Raw genomic sequence first — 23,359 nt, forward strand, 5'->3', positions numbered from 1 at the left:
ATGAATCAGTGCTAGGAAGCAGAAGAATAGAAAAATGCACTTTGGCCAGTCATCAGACACTTCATTTACAAGGTATTGGAACGAGAAATGAGAAATCCTTCTGTAAGTAAGTTTGATCTTAATATTTAAATCATTCACTTCCCTCCATAGGATTTCCTTTTAGCAGTTCAGGTTGATTAGAGAAGCAAGAGAGAATTTAGCATTGCTTCCACTTCAGTGCAAGAAGCCTCCCCACCTTCTCTGTGGACCCTTTTTCTGAAGTGTTATTTGCTGTGGAATGACCCAGACGTCAGACACTTTTTTCCTTTCTGTAGATGTGGCAGTGGGGATGTGGCATATGATAATGAGGACACTGCACTATATTTTGATACTGCCAAATGGATTCAAGTCGCAGACAAGACTGAAATTAAAGCTAATGTGAACTCACAGCCAAGAGCTGATCACAACCTGGAATACAAACTGGGCGAATCTCCTAGCCCAAAACTTCCAAAGTCAGAACTGCTCTGGCGTCTATTTATAAAGCTCTTTGGGGATGGAATGTGCTATATAAATGCCACATAACACCTTAACAAATATTTCAAATACACAAAACCAGACAACTTTATTTTATAAGCCAGCAAATAAAGCATGCTGAAAAGGCTAGTCAAGAGTGTGGATTTCTTAGCGCAGTTATGGCTGGTGAGATGCTCAACTGACATCCCTGCTGACTGAAGTCCTCTGTCTATCCATGTGATCTGTTAATAGTGCAAACCTGAAGACACTAAGGGAGCCGCCCGTGTGGTAGCAGCTGGTATAGACACACTGGTAACGCTCAGGCCAAGGCTGTTTGTAGTGTTCATACTGCTTGCCATGCTGACAACTGAAGAGGTGGTGCTAGTAGCTGAGCTTGAAACAGTTGAAAAGGTTGTTGAGGGCTGGAGTGAAGTTGTGTTCTCAACACTAGTGTGCTAGAAAGGAGACAAAATAAATGAGGATCACAGAGCAAATAAAACACAGTGGAAGATGGGGGGACGGGACGGGGACAGACACACCAAACCAAAACCGACAATCTTTTAAGTAACAGCAGCACATGCAAAAGAAAAAGACATGCATTATCTATGTACCAAGCAAGCAACTAAATTGCATGCTTGTGATTTTTAAGTATTCAAAGAAAGTTATTATGAGTTAAATTCAAACCGCTATATCATCACAAAATTAAACCACAGTAACTCAAATGTCACTCCATTGCATTATTTCTTGCCCTTTGCTTGTATACTCCTTTAAGCTAGTACATGTTATGTTAAAATAAACTCCTATATTCTTCCAAAAGACAGTATTTGTTTTCAAAATACAGAACACTGCTATCGTGATTTCCTCAATGCACTTGTGGAATTTAAAAGATTAAAACTGCAGTGCCCCACAACAGAGTCATTGTGGTAAACTGAAACGCAGACCAGATGTATTACAGGAACACGTGAGGATAAAGGAGTTCCTGGTTTGAATCCAGCACAATACAGTGCCTTAGCTGTAAGCCGATCACACTTGCAAAACAGTGTCATCAACACACAGAAGCCAAAACAACTCTGACAACAGAAAAGAAGGACATTTGGATAAGTGTGAATTTTTAAGTTACATATTCAGTAGGAATGGAGCATTTCAAACCAAAATACAGGCATAAAGAAAAGCAGTAACCTATCTGCACACCGCAACTGGGATTGTACAGAAGTACCCCATCACAGAACAAGGCAGTGTCTCTCTGACTTTTGTTTGTGCAACCCTCATCTAGAGCACTGTGTTCACTACCATTTGCCTTGTTCTCTCAAATGCATTAAATACACAGGTGACAACAATGCCACATGGTAAACTCTAAAATCATCTGTCATGAGGCAGTTGTCATGACATGTATCATTCCATCACCTGCATTTTGCCAGCTGACCTCTCCAGTGGAGACTGCTAACAGTCCACATTTTGGAGAAGTTTCAGACAGCAACTTCTAAAGATTATTTTTTTTTAATACATTTGTTACAAGAAGTTCGTTCTTTATTCTATCCCCCCTTGCTGGCATGAAAATTTCCTCTACGGTTGTGTGTCTGGCAAGTCTCTGTAATAGCTGTTCCTGATTAGTACAAATCACAAGTGGTAAAGACTTTTTTTACCACTAGAGGGGCTGGCAGTCCTTCTTCCCTGAGATAAGGTTCTTGTTTCAGTTCTTAGTGTACTGGGACACAATGAACTTTAAGAGAGGGTCTTAATCATCAGATAAACTGACTATATTGCAAACATCTGTTGAAATGCAAATAGGACTTACTGCATGTGATGTGCTTGAAGACAACACTGAGGCAGGGGAGAGGCTACTCTGATGATTGGAAAGGGAGCTAGAAAAAAATTGCAAAGAATTAATAAAATTAATTTTTCCTAGAACATTTTTTAACATATATATATACACACACACAAACACAGAGTAAGTAGCAGGATATTAAAGAATAAAAATTGTAGGTATGAGTATACACATACACAGTAGGATGCTGAAGAAAAAATTGTCTGTGGGGGTGTGTGTGTATATATACACATATATGTGTGTGTGTGTATACACACACACACCCCCTACAGACATTTTTTCCTTTACCTAATATCCTACTACTGTTTAATGAAAAAAAAATTGAAGTACAGAGACAACTATTACTAACAAGAAACATCTAAAACACCATTCATTTGTATTTATCAATTTACTCTATTTTTAGAAAAACAATAGTTGCTTCAGGAATTATGTAGCAATGACTCCAAGACACATAAAGTCCAAAACCAGAAGAAGGTTCACACAACACATGGTTTGCTTCTCATTCCTTCCCTGAGCAACTGCTGCTGCCTGCCACAGGGCACAGATATTAATTAGGTGAGGCAGTGCTTTGGTTTGACTCACTATGGTATTACTCACATAACCTGCATAACATTAGTTCAACCAATTAGAACTGCAGGGTATTTGCCCTGCAACTCTGCCAAAAGCCCCAACACACTCTCAAAAGACAGGGCTCAAAAAAACCAGCAAATGAAGAGCATCTGTGAAAGCCCCAAAATTAGACATACTACTACAGAATCTGGCAATTTAATCAAGGCCGGTTCATACTGCTATGCCCCACCAAAAATCATTTCCTCTTTGAAAAGATGAATCAGAACTATCAGTTCAGTTTAATACATACACTGTAAAATATGAAAATAAAGAATCCCTTGATGAAACATCTGCAGATAACTCCATTTCAGGAAGCAACTCTGGTTTAGCACCACCTTTTTTCCCTAGCTGACCAGGCCCGTGAACTTTTGGCAGTAACAGCAGCACTGACATTCATCTGTAATCCAAAGATCTTTAAATGTCTCCCTGAAAGGTGACTGAAACTGGTTCTTAAACATTTACACTGACTAAAGTTATACCTTACATTTGAGGTCAAGAACATAACTTACAGTATAGCATGGAATAAACAAAATGAACACTGAACAAAGGCAAACAAAACAAAGCATAAAAAAATATGTATGGTTTGGTGCTCAAAAAGCCCCTCCTCATGTGAAATCAGAAGCAAGGGAGATCCTAACCATAACAAATATTTTAGTGTTCTCTATGGAAATAGCCACAAGAAAATACAGCAGTTTTCATAAAGCTGCAGGCTAAATTATATGCCCTAATTTAAGGGCAAACACTTCTGGCAGCTCTTCGAGGTGTGGGACCAGAATAAATCTTGGCAGTTTCATAGATTAATTTTACTTCGACTCTTTAAAGCTGTTCCCTGTCTGCAGGAATTACAATGACACCACTTCAGGCAGCAAGGAAAGAAATGGTTCAGTCCAACATACGGTTTTAAACCACTCCCTCGCCTACTCTCCCTGGCTCTTCTAATAAGCCTTAATTGACCATCTGACCTACGATAGAGACGCAGACAAGAGCCACCAGCACAATCAAGTCAGACATGCTTAGAATTCAGGAATCATCTTTTCATGGTGCTTGGTACCTGTCCAACAGCATCAATCCTCCAACTAAAATTTTTACCAGTGTACACAGCTTTTCAACAAACAAATGTGGGGAGAAGATGTTTCCAATGTGAATGGAGTAATTCTTGTTATTTGACACATTTACCATTTTATTCAACAGAAAACACTAGTGTATTAAAAGAGAGTCAACCGTGTCCTAGCTGTGAAACAGAAAAAAACCCTGTGATAGCCCACCAAATTAGTTTCTTATATTAACAAATACAGTACAAAGGTGAGTATTAAAATATAACTCAACCAGTAATAGCCTCAGATGTCACCTGCCTGAGGATGAGGCGCAAGTAACAGGCACTGAAAAATCAGACAGATAGTGCAAATGAGCTAAGCTGTGCTAAATGCACTTCCAGGAACACCAATCTGATATTTCAAAGTGTCTTAAGGAAATGTCTTAGAAAAAGAAAAAACGCGCACTGTCCCTGTGGAATTATTTCCGTTTTTTAATTTTAAGAAATACAAATATAAATGAAACTACAATATTTCAAAATTAGCCAGGAAGTAAACTGTTAAGGAATGATTTCAAACATATGACACTAAACAAACAGCAGGCACTGTGGACAAAGTAGGGAAAACAAAGTGGGGGAATCAATTTAGCTGGCATGATTGAAGCAAGAGCCACTTGAAACACAAAGTTGTTTATATACCATGAAAACTTGAGGACAGCAACTGCTCCATCATTAAGAGGCAGCCCAGAGCTCATACTTTGCAACCAGAAACATTCTGGTTTCTTCTGAATCTCTCCCCTAATTCCAGTTAATGTCAGAAAAGGGCACCCTGATGTCTGACAGCCCCATACGCAATCACCCTCATGTTTGCCCTTTCCCCAAAATTGAACCCCTTTCAGTTTATCACAACTCCTACTGTACCTGCTTAACTGGGAAAGTGAGCTGCTGGCCAAATCACTGGACTGAGGCAAGCTGGGCAACGTTGCTGTGTGCTGCGATGCTGAAGGCAGAAGTGAAGCAGTGGTGGATACCACGCTAGGCAGAGAACCAGCAGAAGGTAGTGAAGGAGAAGGCTCTGCCTTGGGCGCTGGAACTGATGAAGTAGCTGCAATGAGTTAAAAAGAGGCATTCAAAGACAAATTCCAGCATACCTGACATCCCAGCCTGGATCCAGGAACACAACAGTATTCTCCCCTTGGTTTACAAAAACCTGACCATTAAGGACCAGTAACAGTATCAAGCAATCTGGCTATTAATGAAAATTCAAACAGCAACAGAACTATATTTTTTTCCCTTTAAGTTCTTCACCTATAATAGATTTATAATTTTCACTGCTACACATGTAGTAAACTACAGTCTTCTGCACTTCACCTCCCACTATCTGGATTACTAACTTTTGCTCGCAAGTCAATCCTCATTTTAAAATTCCTTGCATTTGGTTCCACAAACAAAAGTCATTTGTGCTTTTCAAGGCACTATACAAATCTGCTTTTACCTACAGCTCTGCTGCTTCATTCCAACCTACATGGCACCTTTGATATTTGAGACTTGGATCGCTGGAGTACAAGGGCACATACAACTTACCAGTTTAGAGAACTGAGTCAAATGTGCAATGCAGTAGAATAAAAGAAGCTACAATAAAAGGCCACAATTGAGCACAGCATTAAGCACTTTTAATGGCTAAAGAGTTGTCAAATATTGTCTTATTTTATTTGACCTAGATAACAATAAGCGTTTAGCATTAAAATTACTTTTTAGGCTATACAGAGTAGAACTTGTTTACCACGGATGTGCCTTTCCAAAGGATCACTATACCGTAATAAGACACTGAACAACTCTACTGCCCAACATAATACCCAGCTGTTTCTACACTTATCTCTTGTCCTCTGAAGATAATACACAGAATTAGAGGCACTCACCCACCAATAAAACTCAGAAAGTGTTGAGCCCTGCCTTCTGCTGGGCCATGCTTCTATACCACACCAGAGACCACTACCCAGTGGATCATCACTAACTTGCAATGCACGTGAAGACAGCCTTAGAATGTTCACCAAACAAAAGTCAAATATACGCTTGGAAGTTACGCATCACAGTTTGTTCATGTTATCGGTTTGGTTTCCTCGCTAAATGACCCAAGTCAGGTTGCTGGATTGGGTGCTATGCAAACAGAAATCAAGAGGTTTTGGCCTTGGCAATAAGTATGAGGGTAACTGACAAGAGAGCAGGAAATTCAAGTGACAGACAGAAACATAGTTATGAAGGTGGCAACTATATCACCTGATACTTCCTGGCAAGATACATATAAAAATAAGTAAATAACATTGACAACTCTCAATACATTTAGAACAGGGTTCCCTTCTTGAAGTAAAAGTAGATGTCCTCAATACAAGGGACAGAATCACCATCTTCATTAAGACCCCTTATAAGATGCCTTGAACATGATGTGCAAGACAAAGAAAACCAGGAGACAAATAGGATGGTCAGAATTATAACACACCAGCCATGCTCTGAACTAAGGGTTTAGGAAGCACGAGATCTGGATATTAAAGGACAGCAGCAAAGATGAGAGATGACCAACTAAGAATATTATCGGCACATACAGAAGGGAAAAGGTCAGTACTTTCAAATGTTAAGAAGAAGAGAGAATTTCAAAATAGTTTGGATGCATGAAATAGATACATGGAAGACAACTGATTCCAGTTTATGTGCTTGAGATGCAGAAAAAAACAAAAGTGTTCTCAAAAGAGAACTGGCATTGAAAAAGGGACTAATAAAGCCATTACAGAATAATTACAAAAATATCAGGAATTCTCAGATCTTTGTTTTCCATAGCAAAAAGACAAGTCCTGTAGTGAATTTCATAAATTGTTTATTAATTCTGTACACAAGAGTAATAAAGTTTTCCACTTGAAAAGTTTTTTTTTTATATATATAGCAATCTTTTAAGTGGTAACTCTTTGGGCATATACACTCCTCCTGCTCATTTAAATTGAACTTGGCACTAACAAAACACTGTTTACAGGTCTCAATACTCAACTTCTTTCTACTCAGAAGTATAAAAAAAAAAAGGCTTCTCCACTAACGACCTACCTGAAGAGATGTTTAAGAGGAGGACAGACCTAAAACTGAAGTGTTGGAATTCCAAAAGATGTTAATTCACACTGCTGCCCTTGAAAACTTCCACAGAGCAGCACATAAAAGTCAGAAGAGTGAATACTATAATTATTTTAACTCCAGGAAGAGAGCTGTAGGGGTGCTACAAGTAAAATACCATGTTAGAAATAGTCTAAGATGAAGATAACAGTTAACGCCTGTATCAGAGCCAGTACTGTTATTGTTACTCCGCTGCAAGGCAGCAAGCTACCCGGCAGAGGGAGCATGTTAGTCATCCTTATTCCCCATAGGCTTCTAACAGGGCATAAGTAGCACTATACCCAGTGAGAGGTGCATTCAAACAATGTGACTTTGTTTCATTACAGCTAAATGCTATTCGCAGCTTCCCAACTGAGAATTGGAAGAATTGCTAAGAAATTTGATAATAACTTTTAATTTTGTATTAATTTACTTTCATTTAATATTAATTTTTTGGCAGATAAATTAAAAAGAATAAGCAGCAGCAAAGCAGCTTCTCTAATTCTAAGACTGCTTAGGTTTGTAGATTTAATAGGGCTGCTTTCATATTTCAGTTTTAGTCAAGAAGCAAGCAGTATATCCTATGCAAGTACAAAATAAACTCAAATGGGTCAGCTAAAAATTAGCCAGTGAAAACAATATAAAACCTTAAACCAGATGTCACTGGAACAGTTGTGCGCACGCAGCAAGTAGTAAGGAAAGATCAGAAAGTCCTGTGCACAACCAAACTTTGTAAACTTACTGTCAAGAGTTGCCTGTGTTCTAACACCGCTGTGCCCGTTCTGTAAACAAAGGAGAAATGAATAAATCATCTTAGAGGTATATTAAATTTTCAGACTGAATCACACATTGAACGTGCTTCATGCAAAATTCTATATTCATTCGAAACTGAAAGACAAAAAAGGCGGGAAATTAACTTTTTACTGCCTTTAACAAAACCACATAATAAATTTGTCTCAAGTGCAATGTCCCCTGAACATACAGAACCCCATATACTGCCCATACTACACCCATCAGCAGGAGACCTTCCCGTGTACTGTATATAACATAAACTTCAGGTTCACACCAATAGGAATGAATGAATTGCATTAACTTATAGGAAATGGCTGTGCTTTTAATCTAATGCAACTCACAATTTTAACTATCCAAGTTACACAGAGATGGCAATTTTTTTCCATTGAAAGATAAGACTTGAGAAGCACCAGTTGTTTTTTGGATAACACGGGAGTAAAGAAGTAGATAGTCTACGCTTGATCCTCACCAGTACGTATGAGCTAGTGCAGAAGATAAGTGTGACTGAGCCATTACACAACAAAGGCCAGAAGTAAATAAACTTACAAACCCTCACAAGTTCCTTAAACATCTAATAAATTAAGTTCTTTTAAAACAAACCTACATTTCATACACAGACAGTAGGTGCTTTTGAATATCTCCCAAGAGAGATCCTCTCTGTCCTAGTGTGATGGGTTAACCCTGGCTGAACACCAGGTGCCCACCAAAGCCGTTCTATCACTCCCCCATCCTCAGCTGGATAGGGGAGAGAAAATATAACAAAAGGCTCGCGGGTCGAGATAAGGACAGGAGAGATCATTCACTATTACCGTCACGGGCAAAACAGACTCAATTTTGCAAAATTAACTCAATTTATTACAAATCAACCAGAGCAAGGTAATGAGAAGTAAAATGAAATCTCAGAACACCTTCCCACCACCCCTCCCTTCTTCCCGGGCACAAACTACCCTCCCGGATTTCACCACCAAGCCCCCCCAGCGGCACAGGGGGACAGGGATGGGGTTTATGGTCATCACACGTTATTTTCTGCCGCTTCACCTCCTCAGGGGGAGGTCTCATCACACTCTTCCCCTGCTCCAGCGTGGGGTCCCACCCACGGGAGACAGTCCTCCACGAACTCCTCCAACGTGGGCCATTCCCACGGGCTGCAGTTCTTCACGAACTGCTCCAGCATGGGTCCATTCCACGGTGTGCAGTCCTTCAGGAGCACACTGCTCCAGCGCGGGTCCCCCACGGGGTCACAAGTCCTGCCAGAAAGCCTGCTCCGTGGGCTCCTCTCTCCACAGATCCGCAGGTCCTGCCAGGAGCCTGCTCCAGCGCGGGGTTCCCACGGGGTCACAGCCTCCTTCGGGAACCCACCTGCTCCGGCGTGGGGTCCTCCACGGGCTACAGGTGGATATCTGCTCCACCGTGGAGCTCCCTGGACTGCAGGGGGACAGCCTGCCTCACCAGGGTCTTCACCACGGGCTGCAGGGGAATCTTCGCTCCGGCGCCTGGAGCATCTCCTCCCCCTCCTTCTTCATTGACCTTGGTGTCCGCAGGCTTGTTTCTCTTACATGTTCTCACTCCTCACTCCGGCGGCAGTTTTCTCTCCGTCCCAACTTTTTTCCTTCTTAAAAATGTTATCACAGAGGCGTTACCACTATCACTGATTGGCTCGGCCTTGGCCGGCGGCGGGTCCGTCTCAGAGCCGGCTAATATGGGCTCGCTCTCTCTCGAACACAGGGGAAGCTTCCAGCAGTTTCTTACAGAAGCCACCCCTGTAACCGCCCCCCGCTACCAAAACCTTGCCAAACAAAACCAATACACCTAGATTAGACGTCTCCCTATGCTTTTTAAAATAAAACATGAAACTAATTCCCACTGCTGTTTAAATCCAACAAAAGAGTAACGCTGGAGGGGTCACAAACAGTTTGGGATCCATTTGCTAAGTGCCATATAAATTTAATAAATAATATACCTTTGGATAGAAACTGTCAAGTTATGGCAAAATACTACGACTAATATTTACACATGGAGATAGTTCCTTTTTTAAAAGCTAAGCTTCAGGGAAGGAAACTCAACTAGAATGTTAAGTGTTGCTAAGGAAAAAGGTCAAACAGCAATTTAAGATGTCAAAACCCATAAAATCAGAGGCTCTTATATCCCAAATACAAAAAATAGCTACACAATAGGAAAAGAAAAAACAAATAACAGAGTGAACTTGGGAATCAAAAATACCACTTGGCTTGGTTAAAATATTAACATAGCAGGGTAATACAAGTCTAACATGGATAAGAATATTTCACCTTTTTCAAGGTCTTCTTTCTGAAATTCACTCACCGTAACTGCAACAGGGGTTGATTCAGATGGAGCCATGGAGCTTTGGTACGTTATCCTACTATGCACAGAAGTCTGGTCATAGGAGGAAGTTGTTACTGGACTAGTGCTCTGGGATGAGCAGGTCAGACTGGAAGAGGTGATGGCAGAGGTTGTGTAGGTGGACTCCTGTACTGTACTGGATATTGGCAAAGAGGTATTCAAAGGATCACTGGAAAAAGTAAAACATTATTTATCATCTTGGTAAACGACATCTCAAACACCTTCATGAAAATATCAGCTCCTATACAGTTATCTAGAACTACCTTAAACATGTAGTCAAATCTACATTATTTATACTAGAAAATCTAATAATAATAAAAAAATATATAATTTTGCTTTGGTCCCCAGTAATCGCTGCTTCAAAACCATCACCTGCACTAAGCACCATTCACCTTCCTCCTGCCAGCCCAACCAAAACAAGAGTTTACACACAAGCACTTTTCAGTCATGTTATTTCCACCTTCTCAAAGGATAAATTAATGATCATAATCTCTCTTTTTTAAACAACTAGATCCATAAAGTCTGGTATATGATGAGAAACACCCAGTCTCTTTTTACAATAGAATTCTAACATTATAGTAGCAGTCTAACAGAATGAACTATGCAAAGAGGAAAAAATACTTTAAAACATGCAGGAGTGTTTTACTTTCTAAACAGCTTAAATCATTTATAGAACTAGAAATGAATGTGAAAGTTCATTTTTACTAATATTTCTGAATTAACTTCAAGAAGCTTTTTACTGAAGCCAATTTTTGAATGAATAAGGAAGAAAAAAATGGGTTACTGGTATGTTGACATTTATCATTGGCTATTTTAGCATTTCAGTAAGAGCTTCAGCATACTGAAAAGCCTGGCTGCTTTTCTCATCCCATAGGAGCATCAGATCTGTAATCTGGTGCCAATCTACTGACACACATATATGGTACAAGGGTCATCTCTCCTGGATCAGAAGCAGAAAAATTTGGGTTGTGAGGAACAAACCCTCAAACAATTACACATGAGAAAGCAATTCTATAAAGGGTAGCTTATTATAAGGTTATTTACATTCATGTCATCTCCAGCTTCACATCGACCCATCCAGGGAGATTTTGATTGTCATTAGAAAATAAATTTCTCCTTTAAGATGCCATCCACAGAAAACACTTAGCTTTACAAGTCATCATATTTCCCCCTCCTATTCATTACATGGTAACTGTGCCTTCATGTTTTTGGCACAAACTTGACCCCTTAAAGAAGACATGTAAGAATGCACAAGGGGAACTCACACGTACTTTCCAGACTTTGAGTACAAGCTATTGTTGGTCGCCTGGCTGGTATTCTCACTGCTTGAAGTTGATCCAAACCCTGGGAGTGCAGGCTCTGATCCAAACTCCAGGGCTCCAAACTGAACATTTAACCCTGTCACATCTGCTGATCCAGGCATCTCAACTGCAGAGGCAGGAATCTTAAAGGAGGGAAAAAGTGCCATAATTCCTTTGCATGCACTATCTGTATTAAAGGTATCAGTAACTGACACCCTCTCCTCCCTTAACTACAGGCTTCTTCAGTTACTGCCTCAGCCTTTGCTGTTAACTAGATCTGCAACTACCCCCCACTTTACATCACATAAATTAACTACATTCTTGTAACCTGAAATTAATTCATTGATTCTGTGCCCTGATCTGGAGCTGAAAGAGTAAGCCATACTATTCTACAATATCAAAGTGTCATCCGTGTCCATCCCCCTTCAGCCAACATTCATCTTGTGGTTACTAAGTCAATCCAAAATCATGCAGCAACAGTCATTTTTCACACAGAGCAATCAGATATGTGCTTGGAAAAGACAACATTACTGTATTTTGGACCTAAAAACTATCCAGCTTAGAATTTCCTGCTTTATAAACAAGAAATAGACCATGGTCTTTGCTCTCCTTCTCCCTAGCAACTTATACATAGAATAGAATCATAGAATCATTTAGGTTGGAAAAGACCTTTAAGATCATCGAATCCAACTGTAAACCTAAGACTGCCAAGTCCACCACTAAACCATGCCCCTAAGCACCATGTCTACACATCTTTTAAATACCTCCAGGGATGGTGACTCAACCACTTCCCTGGGCAGCCTGTTCCAATACTTGATAACCCTTTCAGTGAAGAATTTTTTCCTAATATCCAATCTAAACCTCCCCTGGCGCAACTTGAGGCCGTTTCCTCTCGTCCTATCACCTGTAACTTGGGAAAAGACACTGACACCCACCTCGCTACAACCTCCTTTCAGGTAGCTGTAGAGAGCGATAAGGCCTCCCCTCAGCCTCCTTTTCTCCAGACTAAACAACCCCAGTTCCCTCAGCCACTCCTTGTAAGACTTGTGCTCTAGACCCTTCACCAGCTTCATTGCTCTTCTTTGGACACTGTCCTGGTTTCAGCTGGGATAGAGTTAATTTTCTTTCTAGTAGCTGGAATAGTGTTATATCTTGGATTCAGTATGAGAAGAATGTTGATAACACACTGATGTTTTCAGTTGCTGCTAAGTAGTGTTTAGACTAAGTCAAGGATTTTTCAGCTTCTCATGCCCAGCCAGCAAGAAGGCTGGAGGGGCACTAGAAGTTGGGAGGGGACACAGCCAGGGCAGCTGACTCAAACTGGCCAACGGGGTATTCCATACCATGTGACATCATGTCCAGTATATAAACTGGGGGGAGCTGGCCTGGGGGGCAGATCGCTGCTTGGGAACTAACTGGGCATCAGTCGGTGGGTGGTGAGCAATTGTATTGTGCATCACTTGTTTTGTATATTCCAATTCTTTTATTATTATTGTCATTTTATTATTGTTGTTATTATTATTTTCTTCCTTTCTGTCCTATTAAACTGTCTTTATCTCAACCCACGAGTTTTACTTTTTTTTCCCCGATTCTCTCCCCCATCCCTCTGGGTAAGGGGGAAGTGAGCAAGCAGCTGTGTGGTGCTTAGTTGCTGGCTGGGGTTAAACCGCGACAGACATGCTCCAGCACCTCAATGTCTTTCTTGTAGTGAGGGGCCCACAGTATCCAAGATGCAGCCTTACCAGTGCCAAGTACAAAAGGATGATCACTTCCCTAGTCCTGCTGGCCACACTATTTCTGATACAAGCTTTTGTATGTTTATATGTTTACTAAGGACAAGCCACCACTCAATTACCCACCTTAGATGCTGGAGTTATCCTCCGTTTTGGTGGTTTTATCTGTTTCTGCTGGGTTTGATGGGCAGTCACTGCCTGGTTATCCATAGATATAGTGGGGAGCTGTAACATTTTGCTAGCAGCTGTAGAGGTGTCTACTGGCGATGGCTCATGGAGTTTTATCTGGGAGAAGGACTCCAGCCCAGGAGGAGGAACAGGGACTGCCTGTGTTTGTTGTTGCTGTCGCTGGGTCAGCTGGCTCAGAACTGGGGATGGTTCAGGCTGGGATTTAAAGTCTGGTCAGCGTTGGGAAAAAGAAATATCAAAATTAAAGCATTAAACTGCTCTTCATGCTTCTAACTCTTTATGAAAGAATCTGGGTGACTTGACACGCTCGACAGCTATGATATTATGAAGTGTGCGAGTCCTTCAGACATCACACAAGTTTCACATTGAACATTACCACTGCAATAATAAGGCCAACATTTGATATTCTCTACTTTAAACAAACAGCTGTGGGCAAGCGTTATTTAGCTTTCTTCAAAAATATGAACCAAACCTACCTATACAGTCACATAGTATTATCACACGTTAGGCCTCAAAAACTGTTACGGATTATTTTAATCAAACACTGCAAGTTTCACTGCAATTAACTGTGCTGATAAATTGTGATTACTTCCAAGGGGTCTGAAGTTGCAATTTAGAGGTATTATGAGTTAGGATTTCCTGCCCCTACAAAGGAGAAGATTTTCAACACAAATAGGAAGTCATCCACCATCTCAGTCTGGCTGAAAGTCAAGAGACACTGGACACTGACAGTTTTTTTTCCAAGTCTTCCCCTTTCATATTTTTCAGACACTGAAAGCCAGGCAGTGGATCAGAGCACTGGTCAACAGCCATAAGAGATCCACAGCATTTGCAATGTGAAGTTTTTTTATTCAGTTGGTAAAGTGCATTAGAAAGTGACTTAAAATGTACGTAAACATTTTTTCAGAATTGCTGTGTGTCAAAGATTATAATGGCTACCAAATTGACTGCTTATCTATCTGGAAACATATACACATACACACAAGATAGATATAAGAGCTATCACTCTTCACAGTGAGAATACTGCTAGGAACTACACTGCAAAAAACAAGTTTGTGTCATTTTCACTGTTTCTACTAATTTTATTCAATTAAATGAAAAATCCATACAATTATGAATAGACAAAATGGGTAACCTGCATCATTCTCAGCACACGTAGACTTCACACTAGGGAAAGAACACTGAGATGCGATGCACATTATGAAGAAATTATATAGTACTCATTCAAAATTCATGTAATGGTTAGAAGAGAAAAAATTGGGAAAAAAAAGACAAAATATGGTACAACCTTATACTCAGCTAGAAGCAGCATAGGCACAATGAAAATAAGTATTTTTCAGGATTTGTTGAGAAACAAAGTCACATCAAAGTTCCACTTAAATATTCAAGCACATTAAATCAAAGATGTCATTACATGAAGGCTCAACAGCTTCTAAAGATGTAATGACATTTATGGATAGGCTTAAGCCAATCAAAACTTAGTTTGTGATATACTCATAATGTCTATTACCAGCAAGTAAGTGTAACACTTACAATGTTGTAACCAATTATATTATTAGGATTACATTTTTTAGAAAAAGCTTTTCGTTTAAGGACATTTTAAACTGTCATTGGCATTAAGAAATCTTACACACTAACAGAGAGAGAAAGAGAGAGAAAACCACGTCAAAGCACTTACCAAACTGACTAAGGACTGAGGACTGAGTAACAGGCAGTTTTAGATCCCAGGATGATGTGGTAGTTGTGGTAGTGGTGGTAGAGCGACTATTGTTTTGTTGAGAGGTAAACTGACCCAAATCTGGAGAATTCAATTGGTCCAAGATTTGGGATCCAGTAGAGTTTGCCAATTTAGAGGATCCAAGTTCTCCAAAGCCAGAACAAAGAACTGCAGACTACCAAAGGACAAAAAAAGAGGGGAAGGAGTGGAGTGAAGTATTTAATAAATAATTTGAACATAACCATAGGGTCAATGCCTACAGTTGCTATTTGGCAGCAACCAAAACCTCTTCAATCCTAGATTACTAATAAATGACCAATAAAAAATTCAGCAGTTGTAGCATATGGCCAGATCCTCTCTGGTTATCACTGATACAACTTCCACCACTGTTGCAACAATACTGATTCACTTGAATCCATGCATCTCAAAATAGCATGTATTTACTAATAGTTGAGCTGATTTTCAGAGAATAAATACAAGCGCCCAATTTCAAGCCCTCACAATCGACTCAGAAATAATCAGGTTTCCACAAAAAGCAGTCAGATACGTGCTTGGAAATAACACAACATAGTTTTCTGGTACTATAAACAAGTGATTTCATCCTAAACCAGCATGCAGTAAACGCATCTGCTCTCTACTCAAAAATTAATACAAATACTTCATGTAAACTGAGAAACAACTACTTAGCAAAAGCAGAAAAAAAAAAGTAATCCTTTTTGTGTGTGTGTGTGAATGGAAGGAATGGAATTCTTAGTTCCATTCTTTCAACATTTGCAACCTGAATTTTACAAATACTGAAACATCTCATGAAATGACCAGTACTGGAAAAGTTGTTTAACCTGGAATATTTACTCATGAAAAATATTTAGAAAGCATAAGATAATTTTACCAGGCTTTGAGGAGAATAAGAGTTTATAGCACTGGAGCTGCCAGTTCCTGATGCCATCTGGGTGCTGTGCTGAGAATTTGTGAAGACTAGGGCTTGGCCAAAGGTCTGCTGCTGGGGAGCCTCAAATGAGTTGCCTTCTGTCTCTTGGGTGGAAGTCATGGGCTTTTGAAGCAGTGTTACCAAATCAATGCTGTAAAAAAAAGCAAAGTTTGGCTGGAATAAACATGATGATTAGGCTGCGTTGAAACTGAAGAAAGCTGCCGTACCAGCAACAGAATTATTTCTGATTAACAGTCTTTTCAAATATTGCTTGTCTGCCGTACAAAAAGAGGTAGAATAGAGGTTTTTGCCAGAAAGTAAAAATCTGCTAGCTGAAACCTTTCACTACAGTTAGAATATAAATTATCTTTGCTCTCTTTTCAAACATTATCAAATTTATAACATCATGTATCACATAAATAACCTATATGATTAATATAACCAAGTGACCGGAGATAAGTCATAAAAGATACATTACGTTTGAGTGGATCCTGCCTGCAAGCCCATTATATATATTGATAATCCACGTTCTCCGTATATCACGCTATCCCTTTAAAAAGAGCAAGGGATCAAAGTCCTACCTCTGTATAGGGTGTGTATGAGGACAGTAAAGAATAAAGTCACACATGCAGCAATTGAGTGAATGTGTGATGACATGGAAGTCACAAGAGCAGCAGAAATAAAAGCTAAGTTTCTCAGATAGTAGGCACATATCCAAAATTACTCTACCACACATACCTGAGCAGGATGAGAAACATGAATTTTCTTATATTTAGCATGGCTTACTAACCCCTAACCACATGTTTAGCACAGGTTTATCCAAGGAAAAGCAAAGCAGTCAGACAATAAAAGAAATCTACTCAAAAAATTCTGACTTAAGTTTATCCTAAATATACTGCAGGCTTAGGCTGAAGAGCTGCTTCCAGCACTTTCATTAGCATAGATTTCTTAATGCCCAAACCTTTCTTATGGCAAGCAAAACCAAAACAACCAACACCCCCCCCAAAAAAACCACCAAAACCAAAACACCAGAATTTTTGAGTTGATGAACTAAAATATTTTCTAACATAATTTGAGGGACATCCACTGGAAGAATATTTATTTGCATTAGAACAATGAACATGTGAACATATCACCTTTAAGAAGGAAAGAAATGGAATATAAACTGTAGACCAACTGACACCATGCCTCCTCCAGGTCATATCCATGTTATAAGGAAAATTTTGTTGCAGTCTGCAGTACAGCAGTACAGCTGTATCAGGACGTTTGGGACCATTAGGCCATCTAGTTTTCAGATCTCATGCTATCCAACTACCAAAGTCTGCATCACACAACTTTGACCTGCTCTCCTGGGACCTGAGGCTAATGCAGAGGCAACTGATTCCACAACATCATCAGCCAGGCATTTGGTGAAGACAAAGGCAAGCAAAGGAAGGCAGCAACTGCCATGGTTTTGGTTCTCTATCTGAACTCTATATCATCAGTTAAGGCAAGTAATTGTGATGCTTACCAGGAAATTTACCTTCTTGCCAACACAAGCTTTTCTGTTAACATATTTGTCAAAGCACTACGTTCTGAACAATTTCTGCATCTACAAGGGGCAGGCTTTCCATTTTCTGGACAGCAAAGCCAGTGCTTCCTTTTCAACAGCAGCAAACTTTTCTTCCCAGCTACTTTTGTTCCTGCCTGTAAGCGGTCTTTGTGCAGAAGACAGGGTCTTCTCAGTATTATGTTCGTGGATTTGGTAAGTTTGGCTCCACTTCTGTAGTCAATAATAGGTAACACAGGAACCCACAAAACCAACGATTTGCAAGCAAGGCTTTCACAATTTTGAAATTAGCTTGACCAATCTCTGACCAGGGCTGCCCTGTATTTTAGTCAACATTTTATATGTGCAAGCTAACATTGATTCACCAAGCAGAAGGTTTTTAAATTATAGGGAAACCATGGAAGAAGAGCTTACCTTTGCCCAGGAGTCACATGATTCTCAGCTGGAACAGAAGAAGCGGTGAAGACTTTTGTTTCAGAAAGCTGAAAAAGAGGGGGGGGGAAGGTATTTTAATCATACACATGCTCACGCTTCACTGCTGCGACATCTGCAGAAATTCCATCTTGGTCAGATAAAAGTAAAGTCAAACTACCATTACAACCAGTTATGCTGCAGCTCTGCTTAAAAAGACAAAAACATGTAGTCAAACTTCAGCAAAGTCTCCTCCACAGAATCAAGTACCAATTTAATTGAAGTGTCAGGAAATTTGATCTACCGAACACACACAATGGTATACCAATGTAACTACATCAGTTTGGGCAATAGTTTAACTGAAAAATATACCAGTAGCAAGGAATTAACGTGACATTTGGTATATCATCAGTGTAAAGATACCTTGTGCAGACATAATTTAGGACTCCATAGAGTAGCTCTGATAAATCTTGTTGCAGAAGTCTAACACATTGCACCATTCCCACTCACTCATTTCACATACTCCTGTGTTTTACATTTCAGCTCACATCACCAGTGGAGGCAGGTTTGCATTCAGACATATACAGTGAACTAGCATTTGTGTTTCCTTCTTGGCATTTCTGCTAAGGGCGGCAATAACAGCTAAGTGGCTGTCGTGGTTTAACCCCAGCCAGCAACTAAGCACCACGCAGCCGCTCACTCACTCCCCCCCCATCCAGTGGGATGGGGGAGGAAATCGGAAAAAAAGTAAAACTCCTGGGTTGAGATAAGAACGGTTTAATAGAACAGAAAAGAAGAAACTAATAATGATAATGATAGCACTAATAAAGTGACAACAGCAATAATAAAAGGATTGGAATGTACAAATGATGCGCAGGGCAATTGCTCACCACCCGCCGATCGACACCCAGCTAGTCCCCGAGCGGCGATTCCCCGCCCCCACTTCCCAGTTCCTATACTAGATGTGACATCACATGGTATGGAATACTCCGTTGGCCACTTTGGGTCAGCTGCCCTGGCTGTGTCCTGTGCCAACTTCTAGTGCCCCTCCAGCTTTCTCGCTGGCTGGGCATGAGAAACTGAAAAATCCTTGACTTTAGTCTAAACACTACTTAGCAGCAACTGAAAACATCAGTGTGTTATCAACATTCTTCTCATACTGAATCCAAGACATAACACTATACCAGCTACTAGAAAGAAAATTAACTCTATCCCAGCTGAAACCAGGACAGTGGCTGTGTGGTGTTTAGTTGCTGGCTGGGGTTAAACCATGACACTGACCTATTCAAACATTCACAAAGAATCCCTTTTAGAATGTGACATTTGAATACGGCTCTTCCAGGAAATTATGCATTTTTAATTGCATACATTGCCAGCAGCCCAGTTTAAAGGACCTCACGGACATGAGCCAATTTCATCTGCCATCCCACGGGCAGCTCTACTGAAAGCACGTACATCCCTGAACGCGGTCATCTGATTGGGATTCTCCTATGAAACACTGTTGATTTAAGCAGGATGCAGAAGGGCTGACTGGGAGCAAATCACTTTACTACTCTGAGGCAAAGTTCAAATGTTTCATGTACTCTCCTAGCACCCACTTATGTGCAACACACTGTGTCATGAAAAAATGAATACTACCACAGTTCCTCCCTCCATTTCCTTCCCTTCCTTTGCTGTCAATACTGATGCCTTGAACAAAGGCAGGAGAAGGAAAAATTTTACTGTATCACTGTAGTGACAAACTTTTGCTTGCTTGAAAACTTTGAAATTTTGGTATGTACTGATTAGATAAGAAAAACCTTGAGCTTTGTCAACGGTATGCACTGCTGGAGGCACCAACAGACAGGAGGCCTCGGGCCTGATGTGCCTTGGGCCCTGATGATAAGCTTTGAGTTCTGCTGAGTTTTTGTAATTAAAACTTGCCAAGGCCAGCTAACTAGGAAAAAGAGATGACCCACACTGCGTGTGACCAAAGGCTGGACACTACGTAAATGATAATATGAATATGTATGACTGGAATAATATAAATTTTGCTTGCTGTAGGTAATGGTGTGCACAATAGGTGGAGCGATCCCCCGTGCGCCCAGCGCTGCAATAAAGAATGCCTGCTTTCTAAAACTCCAAAATTGAGTCTTAGAGAGTTTCTTTGACCAGCTTTTTCGGTAAGAATTTGGCACCCCAGATGGGACCCTGCCTTTGAACATCGATGGCTCCGTGGGATCTCTGGACCTCCAGCTGGCACCAAGGATTTCTCGGGGAGAACCTCTGATACCCAGACCCGAAGATTTCAAGGCAAGTCCCCTGGAAAGGTGAGAAGGCATTCTTTCTTCTCCCTTGGGGTTAGAGTCCCCTGACTGTCTGGCGTTAGAGTCCCTGGACTGTCTGCCTCATCAGAGAGAGGGCTCGTAAAGCCCGCAGAGGTTGGACTAAAGGTGCCTGCCGGGGTTAGAGTCCCCTGACTACGGGGTTAGAGTCCCCGGCTCTAGAGTATCTACGGGGTTAGAGTCCCCGGCCGGCTGGCTGGACCAGTAATAAGCTTGATTGGGGTTAGAGTCCCCCCAACCAGTAATACTGTTGTGATTGTACAGGGTTAGAGTCCCCGGCCGGTTGGACCGGTAATACTGCTGTGGTTGTGAATGATATAATTGTGCCCGGTTATTGGAACTTGGTTATTGGAAATACAGATTTGTTTCGTTTGCTTGGATCATTTAATTGTTCTGTTATTCACATTTAATATGGGTGGGGTCCCAACAAGGGAAAATTTGATTAAGTATTGTAATCAATGCTGGCCACTGTATAAATTGGATGATGGGGAAAGTGGCCTATGAATGGTACGTTAAATTATAACACCTTATTATAATTAATGTTATTCTTGAGGAGAGAAGGAAAGTGGGATGAAGTGTTGTATGCGGATATGTTCTTTACTTTGAGGAGACATCCGGAGTGGCAAAAGGAATGCGGTATAAATCTTGCACCTAGTGATCCCCTCATTTTAGCTTTGGAAAAGGAGAAGGGTGAGTGTTAAATTTCCCTGAGCAGAACTAGCAGAACAGGCTGGGGGGGGGGAAGAAAAAAAAAAAAAAAAGATCAAAACTGGGACTAAAACAATGTAGGAGACTGAGCCATTTGTCAGACAGGGCTCTGAAATTTAATAGAAACCATTAGGGCATGTGGAGAACTAGGGGTAAATGGGTAAATTGGACTAAAAGTGCAAGAATGCAGGCAGAGACCTGACGAGCGTCCCAGTGATTCTGGGGGACTCAGACAAGCTCTGCTAACAAAATTTTAATGATGCACTCACAATTAGTGTCCTTGTGGGTCAAACGGCCCCTGATTTAGAGAAATAATTTGAGTGTTGCTGTGTTTGTATACGATGAGCATGAAGAAAAGCAGAAAACTGAGCAGAGAAAAAAAAAAAAGAGGAGCAAAGCAACAAGAGGCTGATTTACTGGCAGCCGCTTTTACAAGGAATTTACAAGTGAGATAAGGATTAGGAATGTTAAAAGAAAAAGGAATCAAGTGTGTTTGTGGCTGTGCTGAGAGAAGCGTTTGAATTAAGCAGTGAGAGAGGACTGATAGGGACTGGAGGAACCTCTCCCCCAGCAGAACCTCTGGTTATAGCTAAGCTGGGAAATGAGGAAATTGAATTTTTGGTAGACACTGGAGCCACCTATTCTGTTTTAAATACTTTAGAGAGAGAATTGAGTAATAAAAACGTAAATGTTATTGGTGCAACAGGGACCCATGAAACAAGACCCTTCTTTAAACATTTAAAATTAAAATTGGGGAAAGAATGGGTTACTCACCAGTTTTTCTATTTGCCAAATTCTCCGAAAACTTTATTGGGTAGAGATTTACTTGAAAAGGTAGAAGCTGAAATCAGATTCAAGAATGGGGAAGTTGAAATTTTAATCCCAGAATCTAAATATGTCGAAGCCATAGCCTTGTTGTTACAGGATACAAATCCCAAAAGGGACAAGATACCTCGAGAAATAGAAGATGCAGTGATTCCCATCGTTTGGGCAGGAGAAGTTCCAGGAAGGTCTAAGAGAGCGAAACCAGTAAGAATTGATCTAAAACCAGGATCGTCACCGGTAAGAATTAAACAACACCCTTTAAAATTAGAAGTGAGAACTGGCTTGGTACCAATAGTTCAAAAATTCTTGAAATGTAAGTTGCTGGTAGAATGTGAGCCAAAATACAATACACCTATCTTACCAGTAAAGAAAGCTAATGGAAAAGATTACTGTTTAGTCCAGAATCTTGGAGCAATAAATCAGATAGTACAAGATATACATCCAGTAGTTGCAAACCCGTATACATTACTAACTACCCTCACCAGTGAACAAAGCTGGTTTACAGTTTTAGATCTGAAAGATGCCTTTTTCTGCATCCCTTTGGACTCTAAAAGTCAGGAGCTTTTTGCTTTTGAGTGGGAAAATCCTGAAACAGGGCGAAAGACACAATATACTTGGACAGTTCTACCACAAGGCTTCAAGAATAGCCCAACTATTTTTGGAAATCAGCTGGCGAAGGAATTAGAGATTTGGAGAAAAGAAAATGGACAAGGAACTGTATTACAATATGTAAATGACATCTTAATTGCAACAGAAACTCGGGAAATTACTGTGTATGTACCACATATGGTAGCCACAGTTTTAGAACAAAAAGGGGGGCATTGGTTGTCCCCCAGCCGTATGCTGAAATACCAAATGGTACTACTAGAACAAGATGACATCAATCTCAAGACCACTTCAGTTGTAAATCCTGCAGTATTCCTCTCCACTGATCGAGTGGAGAGTTCACCAGAACATGATTGCTTACAAACTGTAGAGAAAATATATGCTAGCCAGCCAGATCTTAAAGATGTTCCATTAGAAAATCCAGACTGGGAGTTATATACTGACGGCAGCAGTTTTGTTCATGATGGGAAGAGACCGTCAGGATATGTTGTGACAACCTTAGATGGCATAATAGAGGCACGAGCCTTATCTCCCAAAACATCAGACCAAAAGGCAGAACTAATAGCCTTATCCCGAGCGTTGGAACTGAGCGAAGGGAAAAAAGTTAATATTTGGACAGATTCTAAGTATGCTTTTGGAGTTGTACACACCCATGGAGCCATCTGGAAAGAAAGAGGACTACTATCAGCACAAGGAACTGAAAGCAAGCATGCTGTACAAATACAAGGACTATTAGAGAGTATTCAAAAACCGACGGCGGTAGCAATAATGCATTGCAAAGCCCACCAAACAGGAAAAAACCCACCAGAAATAGGTAATCAATTGGC

The 23,359-nt window shown here is 40.5% G+C and overlaps 5 protein-coding genes and 1 non-coding gene across 8 annotated transcripts in view; 3 read left to right on the top strand and 3 right to left on the bottom strand.

The window, feature by feature from the left end:
• The window catches only part of LOC126035259 (uncharacterized), a 393,856-nt gene that overhangs the window by 329,241 nt on the left and 41,256 nt on the right, over positions 1-23,359 (top strand). The window lies entirely within an intron of this gene.
• The window catches only part of LOC126035242 (ubiquitin-associated protein 2-like), a 247,102-nt gene that overhangs the window by 189,914 nt on the left and 33,829 nt on the right, over positions 1-23,359 (bottom strand). The window lies entirely within an intron of this gene.
• Positions 1-23,359, top strand: part of LOC126035365 (ribonuclease H-like) — a 223,521-nt gene that overhangs the window by 159,188 nt on the left and 40,974 nt on the right. The window lies entirely within an intron of this gene.
• Positions 1-23,359, top strand: part of LOC126035317 (uncharacterized) — a 271,995-nt gene that overhangs the window by 152,471 nt on the left and 96,165 nt on the right. The gene's annotated exons all lie outside the window — the stretch shown is intronic.
• LOC126035304 (DDB1- and CUL4-associated factor 12) overlaps positions 1-23,359 on the bottom strand; it is a 170,634-nt gene that overhangs the window by 6,849 nt on the left and 140,426 nt on the right. The gene's annotated exons all lie outside the window — the stretch shown is intronic.
• On the bottom strand, positions 12,001-12,085 carry LOC126035591 (small nucleolar RNA SNORD121A). Its single transcript, XR_007504983.1, has one exon. It is a non-coding gene; the product is annotated as a small nucleolar RNA SNORD121A (small nucleolar RNA).

Source organism: Accipiter gentilis, chromosome W, assembly GCF_929443795.1.
Source record: "Accipiter gentilis chromosome W, bAccGen1.1, whole genome shotgun sequence".
NCBI classification, from domain to species: Eukaryota; Metazoa; Chordata; class Aves; order Accipitriformes; family Accipitridae; genus Astur; species Astur gentilis.